The sequence below is a fragment of the Lolium perenne genome, chromosome 5, assembly GCF_019359855.2.
Source record: "Lolium perenne isolate Kyuss_39 chromosome 5, Kyuss_2.0, whole genome shotgun sequence".
NCBI lineage: Eukaryota > Viridiplantae > Streptophyta > Magnoliopsida > Poales > Poaceae > Lolium > Lolium perenne.
Genome location: NC_067248.2, coordinates 188347846 through 188369179, shown reverse-complemented (window position 1 = coordinate 188369179; position 21334 = coordinate 188347846). Strand labels below are relative to the sequence as shown.

Sequence of the window (21334 nt, the reverse complement as noted above, 5' to 3'; positions counted from 1 at the left end):
GGTGGTCTTGTTGACCATCAACACTTGGTGCTCTTTCTGTATCTCAATCTCAGCAGATTTTAGCATGGAGAAGAGTTCAGGTAACTCCTTGTTCATGTTCTGCATGTTGTAGTTCATCACGAAGTTCTTGTAACTTGGTGGCAGTGATTGGAAGACACGATGAATACCCAGCTGGTTAGGTATTATTATCCCCAAGTCACTGAGCTTCTTCGCGTGTCCGGACATAGCGAACACGTGCTCACTAACGGAGCTGCCCTCTTCCATCATACAGCCAAGGAACTGTTTCGAGGCCTCATAGCTCTCCACAGCCGCATGAGTTTCAAAGATAACCTTGAGCTCATTGATCATATCACAAGGGTCGTGGTGCTCAAAATGCTTTTGGAGCTCTGCCTCTAGGCTGCACAGAATGGCACACTGAACTTGAGAGTAGCGAGTCACCCGAGTCTCGTAAACATTTTTTACATCCTCAGATACTGCAGGTGGTGGTGGGGGACCTAGCGGTGCATCAAGCACATATTGCAGATTTCCGCCATTGAGGAAGATCCTCACATGACGGAACTAGTCGGTGAAGTTGCTACCATTGCTTTTAAGCTTTTCTTTCTCGAGGAACTGGTTAAAATTGATTGATGGGGACGCCATGATCTACAACATATATTTGCAAACGTATATTTTAATTCAACAAAATTAAACTAGGTGAACTCCCACTCAAAACAATATCCCTCGCATTGTCTTAGTGATCACACGAACGAAATCCACTACACCAAGTCCGATCATCACGAGACAAGATGTAACTTCAATGGCGAACACTCAAAGTGTTCATCATATCAATCATATGACTCATGCTCTACCTTTAGGTATCCCGTGTTTCGAGACCATGTCTGTACATGCTAGGCTCGTCAAGGCAACCTTAATATCCGCGTGTGCAAATCTGGCTTGCACCCGTTGTATGCACATGTAGAATCTATCACACCCGATCATCACGTGATGCTTCGAAACGACAAGTCTTAGCAACGGTGCATAGTAAGGATGAACACTTTATTATCTTGATATTTAGTGAGAGGGATCATCTTATAATGCTACCGTCGCGATCTAAGCAAAATAAGATGCATAAAAGGATTAACATCACATGCAATTCATATGTGATATGATATGGCCCCTTTGTCTTTGCGCCTTTGATCTTCATCTCCAAAGCACGGACATGATCTCCATCATCAACGGGCATGATCTCCATCATCGTCAGCGTAGCGTCAAGGTCAATGGCGCCGTCTTCATGATTGTTCTCCCATGTAGCAACTATTACAACTACTTTGAAATAATACTCAACATGAAATTTAAAGACAACCATAAGACTCCTGCCGGTTGCCACAATACAATAATGATCATCTCATACATATTCATCATCACATCATGGCCATATCACATCACCAAACCCTGCAAAAACAAGTTAGACGTCTCTAATTTGGTTTGCATATTTTACGTGGTTAAGGGTTTTCGAGTAAGATCCAATCTACCTACGAACATGAACCACAACGGTGATACTAGTGTTGTCAATAGAAAGAGTAAATTGGATCTTCACTATAGTGGGAGAGACAGACACCCGCAAAGCCACTTATGCAATACAAGTTGCATGTCGAGCGTGGAGCAAATCTCATGAACGCGGTCATGTAAAGTTAGCCCGAGCCGCTTCATCCCACTATGCCGCAAGATGCAAAGTACATGAACTAAAGACAACAAAGCATCAACGCCCACAAAACAATTGTGTTCTACTCGTGCAACCAATCTATGCATAGACACGGCTCTGATACCACTGATGGGATTCGTAGCATAGAAAAGAAAAAATTTCCTACCGCAAGAACGAAACACAAGCCAAGATCTAATCTAGAAGACGGTAGCAACGAGAATATCAAGAGACTAATCCTCGAAGATCGCAAAACTTAACGAGATTAGATCTTGTGGTGGATGTAGTCGATCACTTGCCGCTTGCAAAAGCGCGTAGAAGATCTTGACGGTGTCACAATCGGGCAGCACCTCCGTACTCGGTCACACGTTCGGTGTTGATGACGACGTCCTTCTCCCCATTCCAGCGGGCAGCGGAAGTAGTAGATCCTCCTCTGAATCCTGGCAGCACGACGGCATGGTGGTGGTGGTGGTGGAGAACTCTGGCAGGGCTTCGCCTATGCGTTGCGGGAGTAGTATGTGGAGGAGGGGCGCTAGGGTTTGGGGAGAGGGGGGTCTTGGGCGCCGGCCACTAAGGGGGTGCGGCCAAGAGGGCTTTGGTGTGGTCGGCCCCCTCCCCTTGCCCCTCTATTTATAGGTGGAAACCCCCAAGAGTTAGACTACAAGTCTTCGAATAAGACCCGAAACCAAAACTTGCCATAAGGACGAAACCTACCCAAGGTGGGACTCCTACTCAAGGTGGGACTCCCACCCCTTCCTTGGGGGGGTGGCCGGCCACCATGGTGGAGTCCACCTGGGACTCCTCCCCCTTAGGGTTGGCCGGCCATGCTAGGTGGAGTCCCTCCGGGACTCCACTTTCCATGGTGATTTCTTCCTGACTTTTCTAGAACCTTCCATAAATGCACCGGATCATTTTCAAACTTAGAAAATGACTTCCTATATATGAATCTTATTCTCCGGACCATTCCGAAACTCCTCGTGATGTCCTGGATCCCATCCGAAACTACGAACAAAACTTCGAACTCCATTCCATATTCCATATCTATTTAAACGACATCAAACCTTAAGTGTGTCACCCTACGGTTCGCGAACTATGCAGACATGGTTGAGACTTCTCTCCGACCAATAACCAATAGTGGTATCTGGAGATCCATAATGGCTCCCACATATTCAACGATGACTTAGTGATCGAATGAACCATTTACATACGATACCGATTCCCTTTGTCACGCGATATTTTACTTGTCCGAGGTTTGATCATCGGTATCTCTATACCTTGTTCTAACTCGTCTCCGACAAGTACTCTTTACTCGTACCGTGGTATGTCATCTCTTATGAACCATTCATATGCTTGCAAGCTAATTAGACGACATTCCACCGAGAGGGCCCAGAGTATATCTATCCGTCATCGGGATGGACAAATCCCACTGTTGATCCATATGCCTCAACTCATACTTTCCGAATACCTAATCCCACCTTTATAACCACCCATTTACGCAGTGGCGTTTGATGTAATCAAAGTACCCTTCCGGCATAAGTGATTTACATGATCTCATGGTCGAAGGACTAGGTAACTATGTATCGAAAGCTTATAGCAAATGAACTTAATGACGTGATCTTATGCTACGCTTAATTGGGTGTGTCCATTACATCATTCACATAATGACATAACCTTGTTATTAATAACATCCAATGTTCATGATCATGAAACTATGATCATATATTAATCAACAAGCTAGTTATACAAGAGGCTTACTAGGGACTCCTTGTTGTTTACATAACACACATGTATCAATGTTTCGGTTAATACAATTATAGCATGGTATATAAACATTTATCATAAACACAAAGATATATAATAACCACTTTATTATTGCCTCTTGGGCATATCTCCAACAGGTGGATGTCCCGGTCGAGGATCCGGTGGGACCGGCCTGGGTGCCGGGTGGGCCGGCCGGTGGCCCGGTCTGACCGGCCTGGGTGCCAGGCGGGCCGGCCGGTGGCCCGGTCTGACCGGCCTGGGCGCCGGGTGGGCGGCTGGGAGGCACTCCGCCGTCATGCGACAGGACGCTGTTGCCGCTGGCATAGAAGGTAGACGCGGCGGACGGGGACACCGTGCAGACGTACTGGTCAGCGGGGTAGCGTGTAGACGGCCGCCGCACGCCCGCACATGCTCGGGTGAGCATGGGCACAGGAGCCGCAGCGACGACGGGCGGCGAGGCGGGCGATGAAGCGGGCGACGACGAGGCGGCCGATGGAGGTGCCTCGGGCGTCGCGGGCGCCGGGGGCGCCGGGGGCGCCGAGGGTGACGGGGGCGCCGGGGGCGACGGAGACGCCGAGGGACCAGGCGGGGCCGGCGCAGAGGGGGCCGCCACGGTCAGTCATCAGCGCGCGGCCACAAGAGGGCCAGCGGGCGCCGGGGGCGTTGTCGGAGGCGTCGCCAAGGGTCCCTGCTGAAACGGAAAAACCAACTCGTCAAAGTATACGTGCCGGGAGGTGAGGACACGATGTGAGACCGGGTCGTAGCAGCGGTAGCCCTTGGTGTTGGCGGGGTAGCCGAGAAACACACAAGGGAGAGAGTGCGGCGCAAGCTTATGCGTGGCGGTGGCAGCAGTGTTAGGATAACACCGGCAGCCGAAGATGCGGAGATCATCATAGGCGGGCGGCGCACCGTAGAGTAGGTGATGCGGCATGTAAGACCAACGCACACGACACGGGCGGATGTTGATGAGGAGAGTCGCCGTGGCAAGAGCATCCGGCCAGAACCGTGGGGGCATGTATGCGTGGAACAGAAGGGTGCAGACGCAGTCGTTGAGGGTACGAAGCATCCGTTCAGCACGACCATTCTGTGGAGAAGTGTATGGACACGTGAGGCGGAAGACGGCGCCATGGGCGGCGAGAAGTGAGCGAATGGTGATGTTGTCGAACTCTTTGTTTTGTCGGTTTGTAAGGCGTGGATGGGCGACCGAACTGAGTGGAAACGAAGGCGAAAAAGGCGGCGAGGGTGGCGGCAACACCGGATTTACGACGAAGGGGAAAAGTCCATACAAAATGCGAGTAATCATCAAGAATCACGAGATAATAAGTATAACCAGAATTACTCGGAACATGCAAAGTCCAAACATCACTATGAATAAGTTGAAACGGAAAAGACGCGACTGTGGAGGAGGAACTAAACGGGAGGCGAACTTGTTTGCCTAGACGACATACTTCACAAGAGTGGGCATCCGTTTATTACAAGTAAAGGAGAAGCCTTGCATTATTTGAAGCAGCGCGGAGGAGCTAGGATGGCCGAGGCGGGCGTGCCAGAGATCGACACCGGCAGAGAGGGCGAGTGGGCTGCTGGTGGTGGTGGAGGCCAAACCAACAGGGTACAAATCGCCGGGGCTGTCACATCGGTGGAGGAGCATCCGAGTACGACCATCCTTGACAGAAAAACCAAAGGCGTCAAATTCCACAGTCACAGGATTACCACGACAGAAAGATTTAACAGAAACAAGATTTTTAATCAAGTCAGGAGACACAAGAACGTTAGTTAAAGAGAGAGGAGTGGAATTGGAAGGAAAAGAGACGGAACCGGTGTGAGTAATGGGGAGAGCATGACCGTTGCCAACGATGATGCGAGAGGAAGTGGAGGCGGGTGTAGAAAAAGAGAGGTTACCGGGGTGTGATACGCGTAAAGCACACGTCCGTTGGGAACCCCAAGTGGAAGGTATGATGCGTATAGAAGCAAGTTTCCCTCAGTAAGAAACCAATGTTTATCGAACCAGTAGGAGCCAAGAAGCACGTTGAAGGTTGATGGCGGCGAAGTGTAGTGCGGCGCAACACCAGGGATTCCGGCGCCAACGTGGAACCTGCACAACACAATCAAAGTACTTTGCCCCAACGTAACCGTGAGGTTGTCAATCTCACCGGCTTCCTGTAACAAAGGATTAACCGTATAGTGTGGAAGATGATGATTGTTTGTGAAGAACAGTAAAGAACAAGTATTGCAGTAGATTGTATTTCAGATGTAAAGAATGGACCGGGATCCACAGTTCACTAGTGGTGTCTCTCCCATAAGATAAATAGCATGTTGGGTGAACGAATTACAGTTGGGCAATTGACAAATAAAGAAGGCATAACAATGCACATACATATATCATGATGAGTACTACGAGATTTAATCAGGGCATTACGACAAAGTACATAGACCGCCATCCAGCATGCATCTATGCCTAAAAAGTCCACTTTCAGGTTATCATCCGAACCCCTTCCGGTATTAAGTTGCAAACAACAGACAATTGCATTAAGTATGGTGCGTAATGTAATCAACACAAATATCCTTAGACAAAGCATCGATGTTTTATCCCTAGTGGCAACAAAGACATCCACAACCTTAGAACTTTCTCATCCTTTGTCCTGCATTCAATGGAGGCATGAACCCACTATCGAGCATAAATACTCCCTCTTGGAGTCACAAGTATCCACTTGGCCAGAGCCTCTACTAGCAACGGAGAGCATGCAAGAACATAAACAACATATATGATAGATTGATAATCAACTTGACATAGTATTCAATATTCATCGGATCCCAACAAACACAACATGTAGCATTACAAATAGATGATCTTGATCATGATAGGCAGCTCACAAGATCTAACATGATAGCACAACGAGGAGAAGACGACCATCTAGCTACTGCTATGGACCCATAGTCCAGGGGTGAACTACTCACACATCGATCCGGAGGCGATCATGGCGATGAAGAGCCCTCCGGGAGATGATTCCCCTCTCCGCAGGGTGCCGGAGGCGATCTCCTGAATCCCCCGAGATGGGATTGGCGGCGGCTGCGTCTCTGGAAGGTTTTCTGTATCGTGGCTCTCGGTATAGAGGGTTTCGCGACGAAGGCTTTAAGTAGGCGGAAGGGCGGGTCAGGGGGCGTCACGAGGGACCCACACAACAGGGCCGCGCGGCCAGGACCTGGGCCGCGCTGCCCTAGTGTGGCGTCGCCTCGTGGCCCCACTTCGTATCTCCCTCGGTCTTCTGGAAGCTTCGTGGAAAAATAAGCCCCTGGGCGTTGATTTCATGCAATTCCGAGAATATTTACTTAGTAGGATTTCTGAAACCAAAAACAGCAGAAAACAGCAACTGGCTCTTCGGCATCTCGTCAATAGGTTAGTGCCGGAAAATGCATAATAATGACATATAATGTGTATAAAACATGTGAGTATCATCATAAAAGTAGCATGGAACATTAGAAATTATAGATACGTTTGAGACATATCAGGGTGCGCAGCCATATGCGCGGAGGCGCCGGTGTCCATGAACCAGTCACCGCCGCCACCATACGCCCCAGCGGAGGGGACGCTCTGGAGGGCGGTCAGGAGCGCTGGGTCCCACGGGGCCGAGCTCGGGGGGGGGCAGCGTAGGCCGGGGCGGGCTGGGGCGCCGCGTAGAAAGCCTGGTGGGTGGCTGGACGCGGCCCCATGATGCCCGGGTAGATAGCGCGCGGCACGGGCATGGAGTAGGCATGAACGACCCCGGTCCACGGATTGTGACCAGCGGTCCATGGCGGGGGGGCGGTGTGCTGAGGTGGACGAGGCGCGGGGGCGGTGGCGTTGGCGCCACCATTGCCACCGCCGTTGCCACCACCGCCACGGCGACGACGCCCGCGGCGACCACCGCCAGGAGTAGCGGCCTGCCCGGTCCAGGAGCCGGTTGGACCGGCTTGGGCGCTGGCCGGTCCGGTCCACGGCCCGGTCTGACCAGCCTGGTGACCGGATGGGCCGGTCCATGACCCGGTGTGACCGGCCTGGAGGCCGGATGAGTGGAAGCCCGGCGGCGGACCCGTGGGGCGAGGCGCGGGTGTCTGGGCACCGCGGGAGAGGCCGGCGACGAAGGCGGTATGGGCCGCCCGAGCTCGGAGATGCTTTAGGCGGCGCTCCTCAAGGCGCAGGTAGGTCACGGCCTGCTCGAAGGAGGGCGTGGTGAGGAGCGTTGATACGCCTCAAACGTATCCATAATTTCTTATGTTCCATGCTAGTTTTATGACAATACTCACATGTTTTATACACACTTTACATCATTTATACGCATTTTCCGGCACTAACCTATTAACGAGATGCCGAAGCGCCAGTTCCTGTTTTGTGCTGTTTTTGGTTTCAGAAATCCTACACAGGAAATATTCTCGGAATTGGACGAAATTAACACCTAGGGTCTTATTTTTCCACGGAGCTTCCAGAAGACCGAAGGGGATACGAAGTGGGGCCACGAGGTGGCGACACCACAAGGCGGCGCGGCCAAGGAGGGGCCCGCGCCGCCCTATGGTGTGGGCCCCTCGAGCCTCTCCCGACTCTGCCCCTTCGCCTATAAAATCCCTCCCTCGCGAAAACCCTATCACCGAGAGCCACGATACGAAAAAAGTTCCAGAGACGCCACCGCCGCCAATCCCATCTCGGGGGATTCAGGAGATCGCCCTCGGCACCCTGCCGGAGAGGGGAATCATCACCGGAGGGCTCTACATCACCATGCCCGCCTCTGGATTGATGCGTGAGTAGTTCATCCTTAGACTATGGGTCCATAGCAGTAGCTAGATGGTTGTCTTATCCTCATTGTGCTATCATGTTAGATCTTGTGAGCTGCCTATCATGATCAAGATCATCTATTTGTAATGCTACATGTTGTGTTTGTTGGGATCCGATGAATATTGAATACTATGTCAAGTTGATTATCAATCTATCATATATGTGTTGTTTATGTTCTTGCATGCTCTCCGTTGCTAGTAGAGGCTCTGGCCAAGTTGATACTTGTGACTCCAAGAGGGAGTATTTATGCTCGATAGTGGGTTCATGCCTCCATTGAATATGGGACAGTGACAGAAAGTTCTAAGGTTGTGGATGTGCTGTTGCCACTAGGGATAAAACATCAATTCTTTGTCTAAGGATATTTGTGTTGATTACATTACGCACCATATACTTAATGCAATTGTCTATTGTTTGCAACTTAATACTGGAAGGGGTGCGGATGCTAACCCGAAGGTGGACTTTTTAGGCATAGATACATGCTGGATAGCGGTCTATGTACTTTGTCGTAATGCCCTGATTAAATTTCATAGTAATCATCATGATATATATGCATCTCTATTTGTCAATTGCCCAACTGTAATTTGTTCACCCAACATGCTATTTCTTATGGGAGAGACACCACTAGTGAACTGTGGACCCCGGTCCATTCTTTTACATCTGAATACAATCTACTGCAATCTCTGTTCTCTGTTGTTTTCTACAAGCAAACATCATTCTCCACACCATACGTTTAATCCTTTGTTTACAGCAAGCCGGTGAGATTGACAACCTCACTGTTAAGTTGGGGCAAAGTATTTTGGTTGTGTTGTGCAGGTTCCACGTTGGCACCGGAATCCCTGGTGTTGCGCCGCACTACACTCCTCCGCCAACAACCTTCATGTGGCCTTCATCTCCTACTGGTTCGATAACCTTGGTTTCATACTGAGGGAAAACTTGCTGCTGTACGCATCACACCTTCCTCTTGGGGTTCCCAACGGACGTGTGCTTCACGCGTTATCAAGCTCTTTTTCTGGCGCCATTGCCGGGGAGATCAAGACACGCTGCAAGGGATGTCTCTCACATCCAATCTCTTTACCTTGTTATTGTCTTGCTTTACTTTATTTTATTTTCTGTTTTGTTTGCTTTCTTTATATCAAAACACAAAAAAAATTAGTTACTTGCTTTACCTTATTTACTGTCTTGTTTGCTTCTTATATCAAAAACACAAAAAAATTAGTTACTTGCATTTACTTTACTTTATTCAGTTTGCTTTACTTATTTTTATTACTGTTAAAATGAATACTCCTGAAAACACTAAGTTGTGTGATTTCACTAGCACCAATAATAATGATTTTATATGCACTCCTATTGCTCCACCTGCTACTACAGCAGAATTCTATGAAATTAAACCTGCTTTACTAAATCTTGTTATGAGAGAGCAATTTTCTGGTGTTTGTTCTGATGATGCTGCTGCCCATCTTAATAATTTTGTTGAACTTTGTGAAATGCAAAAGTATAAGGATGTAGATGGAGACATTATAAAACTGAAATTGTTTCCTTTCTCCTTAAGAGGAAGAGCTAAAGATTGATTGATATCTTTGCCTAAGAATAGTATTGATTCATGGACTAAATGTAAAGATGCTTTCATTGGTAGATATTATCCTCCTGCTAAAATTATATCTTTGAGAAGTAGCATTATGAATTTTAAGCAATTGGATAATGAACATATTGCCCAAGCATGGGAAAGAATGAAATCTTTGGTGAAGAATTGTCCAACCCATGGACTAACTACTTGGATGATCATCCAAACCTTCTATGCATGATTAAATTTTTCTTCGCGGAACCTATTGGATTCAGCTGCTGGAGGTACTTTTATGTCCATCACCTTAGGGGCCGCAACAAAGCTTCTTGATGATATGATGATAAATTACTCTGAATGGCACACGGAAAGGACTCCACGGGGTAAGAAGGTAAATTCTGTTGACGAAACCTCCTCCTTGAGTGATAAGATTGATGCTATTATGTCTATGCTTGTGAATGGTAGATCTAAGGTTGATCCTAATAATGTTCCTTTAGCTTCATTGGTTGCTCAAGAAGAGCATGTTGATGTGAACTTCATTAAAAGTAATAATTTCAACAACAATGCTTATAGGAATAATTCTGGTAACACTATAGGCCATATCCTTCTAATAATGGTAATGGTTATGGTAATTCTTATGGTAATTCTTACAACAATAGTAGGAGTACACCGTCTGGTCTTGAGGCCATTCTTAAAGAATTTATTAGTACACAAACTGCTTTTAACAAATCTGTTGAAGAAAAGCTTGGTAAAATTGATATTCTTGCTTCTAAGGTTGATAGTCTTGCCGCTGATGTTGATCTTTTAAAATTGAAAGTTATGCCTAATGAAGATAAAGATATTAAGTCATTTGCTACAGCAAACGCTATCCAAGTTCGAATTAATGAAAATATTAGATTGATGGCTGAATTGCATGCTAGGTGGGAAAGAGAAGAAAAAGAAGAAAAACTTAATAAAGAGAATAATGTAGCTAAAGTTTAGACTATTACCACCACTAGTAATGTTGATGCTTCACATGTTGCTAAACCTCCTACTATCAATGGTAAAATAATTGGTGTTGGCAATGTTTCTACTCCTAGTGCAAAGCGTGCAAAACTGCTTGAAACTGCTAAAACTGCTGAAACTGTTTGTGATAAAACTGCTGAAATTTTTCAAAATATTGGGGACAATGATCCCATTTCTGTAGATCATAATGGTTTAGATTTTAATGATTGTCATATCTCTGAAGTTATAAAGTTCTTACAAAAACTTGCTAGAAGTCCTAACGCTAGTGCTATAAATTTGGCCTTTACAAAACATATTACAATTGCTCTCATTAAAGCTAGAGAAGATAAGTTAAAACTTGAAACTTCTATTCCTAGGAAGTTGGAAGATGGTTGGGAGCCCATCATTAAGATGAAGGTCAATGATTTTGATTGTAATGCTTTATGTGATCTTGGTGCAAGTATTTCTGTTATGCCTAAGAAAATCTATAATATGCTTGACTTGCCACCATTGAAAATTGTTATTTGGATGTTAATCTTGCCGATAATTCAACAAAGAAACCTTTGGGGAGGATTGATAATGTTCGTATTACGGTTAACAATAACCTTGTCCCCGTTGATTTTGTTGTCTTGGATATTGAATGCAATGCATCTTGTCCCATTATTTTGGGAAGACCTTTTCTTCGAACTGTTGGTACTACTAGATGACCCGTTGCGCTATCGCGCAAATGGCAGAATCAGGCCAGAATTTAAACCATATGTGTTTTACCTTATTTTAGTAGATGCATCTGTTATGAACTTTTGATATGATCCATTCACATAATCCATGGTGAACTTTGTAAGGCAACAATGACCAAACGGAAATAAACAATAAATCTCCGTAGTTAAAAAACCGCAGGGAAATATTCATTTGCAAGAGCACAAAAGTCAGCATTAGAAAGCTTGTGCTGAAGATCCTAAATAGTGTTTTTGATATGTTTGTAACCGCAGCCCTAAACTAAATAATCACATGATTGTGTGAATAGAGCAAGAGCAGAAAAGAAATATTAGCCTATAATATCCCAAAATTTGGAACCAATACACTCTAGGGAGTGAGTATGTTAACATGCCAACATACTATACAAGATGAAGCTATAAAACAGGAGAACCAAGTTCATAAAAAAGAGATAGAACTCAATAAACAGAACTACCAGAGTGTGCATATATTATATATGCATTACATACAATGACACTTACAATTATATAGCTGTTATATAGCAAGAAAAAAATAGATACATGTGATGTTCAGTTGCTGCAACTATTTAAAATCACACAAACTATAGTTGCCGCATATATAAAATCTGCAATACTTGCATAAATTATGTAACCAGGTTTCAAACAAACCATTTGAAATTTAATGCCTTTAGCACACACACAATTATAGTCACCTGTACCTTTGCAATGAGGCTCTGTCGCATATCAACCCCAGCAGGATCACATCGAAGGCGAATGTGTTGGCATGGATGCCCATGAAGCCGTTGAGATGCCCGCCGTGGACGATGACACGAGAGCTGAGAAATGGTTTAAGACGAGAACTCTGCACCTCTCGAAGTCGATTATCTTCGACACCAAAAATCAGTTCAGCTCATACATCATCTGAATATTTGACTGTCAACTGCACTAAAGATGCCATGTTACAACCAATATACTGAACTGGACCTCTACGTAATGAGGGCAAGCGGAGGCTGCAGCTCCGTGTGCCAGTATCTTAAAACACGTGCGATGATGATCGCAATATTCACCCTCCTGGGCCAAGATAGCCAACACCACTCCTGAAATCCAAATTTCAGAGGTTTTCAACATAGGGATAACTATTACTATCGCTGCAGAAGAGAGACTAAGTGCGTAGATAATTAGCAAGATTTTATTGTCACTTCCAATAGACATATTTCTTACCTTAAAGGTCGCAAGACTACTCGGCTATCGAGAGCGTCTGAAGGGGCAAATCCATCTTGACCGTTTATTATCCATGACATAGTAAAATCTTTCCTCCGCTTTTCACTCCAGCCGTCCATTGCTTTAAATTTTTTCTCACTTTGTGATCTTCCGAACAAGTCAATGACGCATGGGACCAGCTATCCGCGAGGGCCGCCGGTCGGAGGCAGCCACGCTCGCTCGTCCGCGTCACGCCTCTCCCGACCATGGTGAAAACCCTAGAGCAATCGCGAGCGAATCCTGAGCCTCCTCCCATCCCCAATCGGTCGCCTCTGCTCCTCCCCCAATCCCCGTCTCCTCTCTCAATTTCTCTCCCCACCGCTCCCCTCCTCCAGCTCTCCACTCAAGTCTTGGTTTATAATCTTTTTGGTTCTAAAATCATAGTATCCTCTAGGAGAACTTTCTTATGTTTCGACTCAAAAATGTTTGTTGGAAGTGTAAAAAAAGCTTATTAATTATCTACTGTGACCATAGTAGTAGTGTCCCTATGTTAAAAATCTCTGAAATTTCGATTTCAGGAATGGCGTTGGCTATCTCTGCTTGACCCAGCAGGGTGAAGATTTTTTTTTTGAAACGGAGACAAAAACTTTGCCTCATCCATTCATTAAGAAGAAGGTGCCCGGTTTTTAGGAGAAAACCGGGCGAAAACCAACAACAGTGCCAAAGCACACCCACAACCACACTCCCCGCCACAAGGGGCACACCTAGCCACCCTGGCTACCCACAAAAGCTACACAAGAAGCTCTAGTCGGTCTATGCCAAACAGATGGCTCTTCGAGGAGAGACCGGCAGCTCCGATTCTGAAGACGAGCCTCGGAGAGGAGATGCGCAAGACAAGCGCCAAATAGGACCTTCACCGGACCGCCTCTCGATGGTCATCGTACACCGGCCAAGGCCAGCTTCGACTTCACAGCAAGAGGAGATCACCACGAAGACATTTGGACACGCCGGAACGGAGCCGACTAACATGACCTTGCCGCAACCAGACCTTGGCCACCACCATCGTCGTTGCCACACAAGTCTCCACCCGGAACACCCGCATCTCCGGTTGACCTCCTGCCAACCCAGATGCCCTGTGTGTCCAGCCCGTCGAAGTGCGCGAAGGGGATCACCAACTTCAATACGACGCCCTCAAGAGGGGAACGACGAAGAATCGACGCTGACGTCCGATCCCGCGGGATCTAGGCTTTCACCCGAAGACGTGAACCCGAGGCAGCAAAGGTCAGAGAGCTCCACGACCGCCCCCCAAGAAGGAAGGCGACATCCACAGACGCCGTGCGGTCAGGCTTTCGCCCGGAGCAAACGAGCCACCACACCCTCACGCGGCCGACCAGCGAGGCAACGCTGCCAGCCCACACTCCGCAGACACACCTCATGTGCAGAAGCGGCGCCACCTCCGCACACAAGCCACCACCGCCACCAACTAGACCAAGGAGCTCCGCGAGCTCCGCTGCCACCGCCCGCACCGTGCGGGGTTTAAGAGCCGAGTCGCACCATTACCGCCGACCAAGCTCACCGAGAAGAGCTCCGCGGCCACCGCCAACCGCCACAGAGAGGGAGCTTTGACGGACGCCAACACAGAGGTCCAGGCCGAGCCATCGGCCACAGCAGCGCAAGCTCCCCGGTCCAGCCACCATGCCGCCCTCGTAGCCACAGCGGCCGCCAAAATACCCAGCGCACACAGGGCCGCCGCCCCGCCGTCCAGCACCGCTCCCGCCCCTGCAGCCTCGCCGGTGAAGGCCGGGAAGGAGGACACCGACTCAGCCCTGGCAACCACAGGCCGAGCCAGCGCGACGCCGGGGAAAGCCCGTGCAGGCCTGCAGGAACCCATCTGGGCTCGTGCGCGCGCCGCCAAGCCCCACTGCGCCCCGCACCGCTGCAGCACTGCAGCACCGCCGCGCCGCCACGACCGCCCATGGCCCCGCCAGCGCCCCGCCGCCAGCCATCCGCGCCCGCCGCACGGCGCGCCCCAGCGAGCTCCCTCTCGCCAGGGGACGCGGGAGGGGAAGAAACTGCCCCGCCGCCCCCTTCCCTGGGGAGCGCGCGGCTTTGCCGGCTCCCCTCCGGCGGCGGCGAAGCAAGGGAGAGGGGTGGGGGGAGGCTAGAGGCGGCGGCTAGGGTTCCCCCGTCGTCGCCAGAGGAGGGCGACGCGGGGGTCGGGCTGTTCGTTTCTAATATACTTGCACACGGAGCTGTAGCCTCCATTTGGCGTCTTTATAGTGCAGCAGTGAAATATCCAGATAATGTATGAGGTGAAATGAGTTTAATTTTCATGTTTAAGTTCGACCTTCATGATAGGCTAATCTGTAACCATTAGTTTTCATGTTTAAGTTGCTTTTGTATGGCAGGACAAAATATTTAATTTCCTGCTTTGCATGGTTGTACTAATGTAATGTTGAACTCAATATTATTATTAGATGAAGAATATTGTTTCTATCTACCTATGTTGGAATCTATACTATGGGTGGCTACCAGGGGACCTATCATGATGGTTCGAGTACTATCTCCCTTTTGTGTTTGCGCCGGGGCGCAACAGGTCATCTAGTTTGAGTTAAACATAAGAAATTTCTCCTAGAGAATATGATTGTAGAACCAAAACGAGTATAAACCAAGACTGAACGGTATTACTTATATCTAGTATAGTTTTTATTTCTGGGTGCAAGTCGTAAGTGTAAAGCGAGACATTGCAGTAAGTACACCACAATATAAAATGTCTTTAAAAAATGACACAGCATGCAAATTCCACCGAGAACAGATAGGTGAGCAAGCCGACAGAAAAAATAATATCAGCGAGAGGAGATTTCCAATGAACATGGAAACCAAGGGAAGCTAAATGATCTGAAGCATGAGAGAATTGCAGGCTGGAGGATGCCCTCAATAGCTAGCCAGTGAGCTACAGCTGATGTGTCGAGAGGAGTTTTGGGTAGATGAGCTTCAGTAATCTGCATGCGGTAGACATATTTCCAATTCATTATCAAAATAAAGTAAGTGTAAATTTATCTAATTCATACATGAATTAAAATGTCCTTGCCTCTTTGAAGTCGACCTCCCTGTCATCGATATAGAAGAGATCCTTATGGCCCATAGCTCTTTTAAATTGCAAGGGGTCACCAGAAGCAGATCCATATACAGGCTGAATGAAAATCCAAAGCAATAAAGCACATGGCATCAGGTAGACTGCTTGAGAACTTCTGAACTTGATTCCAGAACAAAATCAAGGGAAAATGTACCAAGATGATTTAACTACCAAAGTCACATATACAAGGCACACTATATCTAGTTATCTACCAACTCTGCATTCTTATCATCCTATTTTTTGTTGTTGGAAGGAAAGGCACCTTGTAAATGGAATAATCAGTGTACTTTTGAAATTTCTAACTGAAACTTTATTACAACAAACAAATGGATCAATGAAACCATGTCTATTCTTCGGTAGATGGTATAGAGGCAACATGACTCTTGCAAAGTGAACCATCTGATGCTCGAGCGCCACAGATACAAGGCCATCCTGAGCTCCTTGCAGATGAAGCACCAGCATCAAAAATTCCTTTATGTTCCTCGCATATTTTTCTTCGTACCATCAGTACCAGTTTGCAGTACCCGTTATCTGTCATAATTGCACAATGGTATGGGCATCACAGTTACAATGAAGTTGCCATCGTATTTTCAGCTCAAGAAGCACCAATGTAAAATACCGTAGTTTTAGGGCGGTAAATGGCACATAGGGTAGGATGTACCCAAATTGGACAAAAGGGAAAAAACTACCAATGTAAGAACTTAAAAACTCAATGTCACGTTATTAAATATATATCATTAGATGGACAAAATATTAGTGAAAAATGATACTCTACGCAGAACAATTAGAAAATATACTCACACGGCCGTCAAACAACCAGAAAGTCTATGCAGATCAATAGACTTGAATTAAAACCAACAATAGATGATAGTATAAACTACCAAGTCTATCCACAATGTTGATTTAATATTACTTACCAACTTAACTTACTATGTTGGCTGATGGGTAACAAAGAGAGTAATAAACTACTGTGAGGCTAGGGGTAAATTCTCACACCACCAGAACATGTGCGCCACTTCATAGGCAATATGAGCAGTAAGCTGTTGTGATATCTGAACAATAGCTTGGATCTCTCGCCTAGAGTACTGAAATATGCTGCAGGGTAACTATAGGAGCAGCTCTCTGAAAATACCTAAAAGTATCAATAATGGCACATGTCAGCTTGCCTGGTATTGTTTCAGGAGGAAAAGGCGTAAGCTAGAAATATATATACAAAAAGAAGCTAAAAATCCCATTTATATACAAAAACAAGTTAAAACCCCACAATATTGTATTAGTAATATTTCCAATATTTTTGCATCCGTGGAGCATGACTGTACCACCCCTATAAAACACCCCTATAAAATGCTGTACCAACATAAAGATAAATGTAGACAGGACAAAAAAAAAGTGGGGGAACTTACATGCACATTGGATAAATGAGATCACGAGAAGAGGCAGGCTAGCTTCAGGATAATACTCGTGGTAAAAATAAAAAGGCCAACATCAATTTTATTTTCAAGCACCAAACACTATTACAAACACATGCAGGGAATTAGTAAATTGTACGGAATTAGCAATCATTGTTTACAAATCTGAACCAAATTTGAATTGAAGATATTAACAAATAAGAGAACAGATTCACCAACACAAGATAGTTAAATTATTCTATTTATGAACATTGCGATTAGTAGAATACAATACAGAGAAATTCGAAGTGACTACCGAACCAAGACAATCTTTCGAACACTCATCGTGACAGAGAAACATTCAAATGACCTCTGAATAGTAACCATAGAATTTATAGATGACATTTATTTCTAATTGATGGTAAATAAATTCTATTTTGTAGCAAAGATTCCCACCGCAACGCGCGGGGTATCATCTAGTTTAATAGACAGAAATAGCCAAACACAAAATGATGTTTGTTTAACAAAATGAAATGCTCGACGTCCTGATGGCATGATGCTCGAGAAGAAATCTAACTCGCGAAAACTGAAGATAGGTCAAGAACCAAACACGTGGCATGTTGCAACCGCATGTGACACTACAGAAAACCAAACATATAACTCCAACCAAAGTAAATGTGGTGATTATACCAATGGGCTGTCTTAAGTCTACAAACCATTATTTCACAAATGGAAAATAAACCAAGTCGTTATAAGGAGAGTTTAAAGGTACAAAACAAATGCAGTAATTCGAGTAGATCAACAAAGGCAAATGCTGACTAAGTTCATTCTGTAATTACTCTGCAAGTAGCGTTACCCTCATTCAGTATTGGCCAACCCTTTTCATTTACCTGATATGCTTACCTGGTGTTCCAAATATACAGATTATATCAAAAGGAGTGTGACGCCTATAAATTATACCTGAAATCCAAAGTCATTCTGCTACTATATATGATGTAGCCCAAAGCATGCTCATTATTATAAAACAAATAGAGGGGGCCTTATTTGGTTTGTTATCCCGGAACACACCAGAATGAACAGAACATGGTAATACTTACATGAGAAACATTTCTGGCAATACACATGTGACCGTCCCACCAATCAAATTTCCATCAACCCGTACTTCATAAATTGCAGCGATCATCTTCTCTGCATATTCTGGATTGGGGCATGAAAATGTTGCTTCCTATCTGAAGAATTTCAAAAGAAAGATAAAATCAAGCAAATACTGGCACAGGGCCAAAATCAGGCCTAAAATTATTTGAGCATGATGTTATCCACAGTTTATATCTACACCGGGCTTGTAATTGGATCCGTACAGAGCATACCTATGTGGGTAGCAGTAGATTTAAATCTTCCAAGTAAATAGATGTCTTGCAGACATCATGGGGATGATGGTTAATTGAATGGTGGGTAGTGTATGTTAGCTGCTAACAGTACATAATATATTTGATAATATATTTGATTAACCACCTATAGGAATACAGATCATGGTAGTTATAGTGAATGATGAATAATCATATTTAAAAGAAACATAGCTTACACAGAACATAGTGTGCATGCTAACTATTGTCATTAAGAGGGCATATAAGAACTATGTATGTGATGATAGGTCAGTTATAGAATTCAGCCAGCAATCTTTGCACTATGATATCAACTCTACACGTAAGAATATTAATTGTTGCACCAAAGGACATACTCCCAAAAGAAATTAAAGGAGCTAGTCCATTGTTAACTGAAAACTGAAGTACTGAACCGAAGAGCGCTGCAACTTTTCATTTAGGGATATTACTTAATACCTTAATCATCTGCACCCCGATCACCAAGAATTAAAAATTATATATACGCTCAAAATTAATTGGTGATAGCATCATTGTGAGTTTCTAAGTTTCTCCTTCATACTGGTAAAGTACAATTTTTCATCAGTTAAGCTATTGTGTTTAAAGAATCTAGTACCAAGAACCTGTTGGTAAGCTTATCATAGCACTATATTGCTATATTGCTATGTAGTGCGAATGGGTAGGATTTAAAGCAATATATTTATGCTTGTTCCCAGAAATATTAGGTCATCCTGAAGCTATTAAGCAGTCGCAAAAGAGGTCTTTTCTAGTCATAACACAATGTGGCTATGTAATGCAAATGGGTAGGATTCAAAGCAATATACCTTGCTCTGGTTCTGGGTGTGAGTAGACCTAGTACTATGTACTACACCTTCTCCCAAACAACAGCCTCTGCTAATGACCGGAAGCAATAGGGATTGGCAACCTCATCATGATCTGAAGGAAACAGCAAGGAAACAAAGCAACGTTATTTAGATGGATTAAAAAAATACAATGGCTATATGTAAACAACAGCAAACTCTTCCCACTTGATTAATAGAAGAGGCCATGAAACAAACTAAGGGATCAAAACAATGTGGTGCTTGATATCAAAAAGGAGAGGGACAAAAGGTACCTAAAATTCTAGACACACATGTGAATTAAGCCTGCGACAGCAACAACCACACCTAGGATTAGCCTCGCCATGAATCGGCATCCTGGAGACACATGTAAACCAGGCCTGCAAGAGCAGAACGGAACCTAGGATTAGCCTCGCGAGCAGATTGAATCAGCATGATCACCATCGCTGCTTGAATGTGCCCGTGGGAATGACGGCGTCCACGCCAACAGACTGTTGAGGAGCGCAAACAACAAGCAGGACACTAAAGAAAATGGACGAATCTCTCGCAGCGACAAACATCTCGGGTAGTGGAGCAGAATATTCAGGAGATTCTGACCTTGACATCGGCAACGAGTCCCATGAGCACCTTCTCCCATGTGTGCCTGTTTGTGTCCTACCTGCTCCACCAAGCACAGAAATCCAATCATATGAGAAAAAAAACCCGTTGCGCCCCGGCGCAAAGGCAAAAGCGAGAAAGTATTTTTAACATAAGCTTTGTAACAATATATCTGTAGAATTTGATATCTCTTTGATGATAATTTACTTAGGAATTTAATCTCTCTCTAAGTCTACGCGAGGGGAGGGAGGTATCATCGATGGAATGAACAATACAATATGGCAGCAAGATCCGATCTATAGATTTTATTGTCCAAAAATGCAAAGGCACAACATGTATTTGTAGGATAATGTATCTATCTACAAACTCATCATCCAAATCAAGATACCCTCCTGCTTAACCATCGGTAGGATAAAAGACTATGTTTACTTCATCAATGTAGATCACATTTAATCATGACATTATTCAAACTATAAGTTTTAACTTGTTTTGATGTCTATGTATGTCGCTATTAGAGATTAAGATTCACTGAATTTTTTAAGGTAAATCCAATAGAGATAAATACCAGGTCGATATCTAGTCTAGGCTGTAAATCTGATTTATGGTGTACATATAAGAAAAGTAAATATAGTCCTTGAGACCTACTGGCTTTCAGTCAGACATGTGATGTTATCCAAAAGAAAACTTGAAAATATTCAGCTGGAACACCAAAATTTAGCGTCTGGCATACTCTTGATCTTGTCTTAGATCCGATCATCTTCAAGACTGAAGAGGTACCTCCACACCTTCAGGTTGCTAGTCTAACCAACCTTACCATTTGAACGGAACCATTAATTACTGCATATGAGGTCAAAATTAGGCACCATACATTCAACTTTAAATGATTGATTTATCAGGGCTAACTACGGAAAACTGCTGAACTGCTGTAGCACCCTACCTTTTAATAAAGGCAAGATACCTGTGTATAGTGCTATTTCCGGGATCACTGATAGCACACACATTACAAAATATAGTAATCATTGCAATAGTATCAAATTACTACATCGTTGATCCAGAGGGTAAAATAAAACCTTACAAATTGCATAGTCACATGGACTAGCTCAACAATGTTCAGAACTAACACAGCGGAAAGTAAATCATCAATGAGCCTTCATCATCTTCATGTGCCACAGGCAGTCATGTTGGAATGTAGACTCGAGATCCTACCACGTACTTCTCCTCAGAAAATCATGCACGTTTGAATATGCAGCCCCACGAATGGAGGTCAGTACAATGATGTACTGGCAAATGACACTTG

General features: G+C 45.1%; 1 long non-coding RNA gene across 1 annotated transcript; it reads right to left on the bottom strand.

Annotated features, from left to right (window-relative positions):
- Positions 1-19286: 19286 nt before the first annotated feature.
- Positions 19287-20961, bottom strand: LOC139831072 (uncharacterized). The gene is made up of 3 exons (XR_011745343.1): positions 20038-20961; positions 19716-19820; positions 19287-19537 (listed from the first exon to the last, which is right to left on the bottom strand). It is a non-coding gene; the product is annotated as an uncharacterized lncRNA (long non-coding RNA).
- Between the last annotated feature and the right edge of the window lie 373 nt (positions 20962-21334).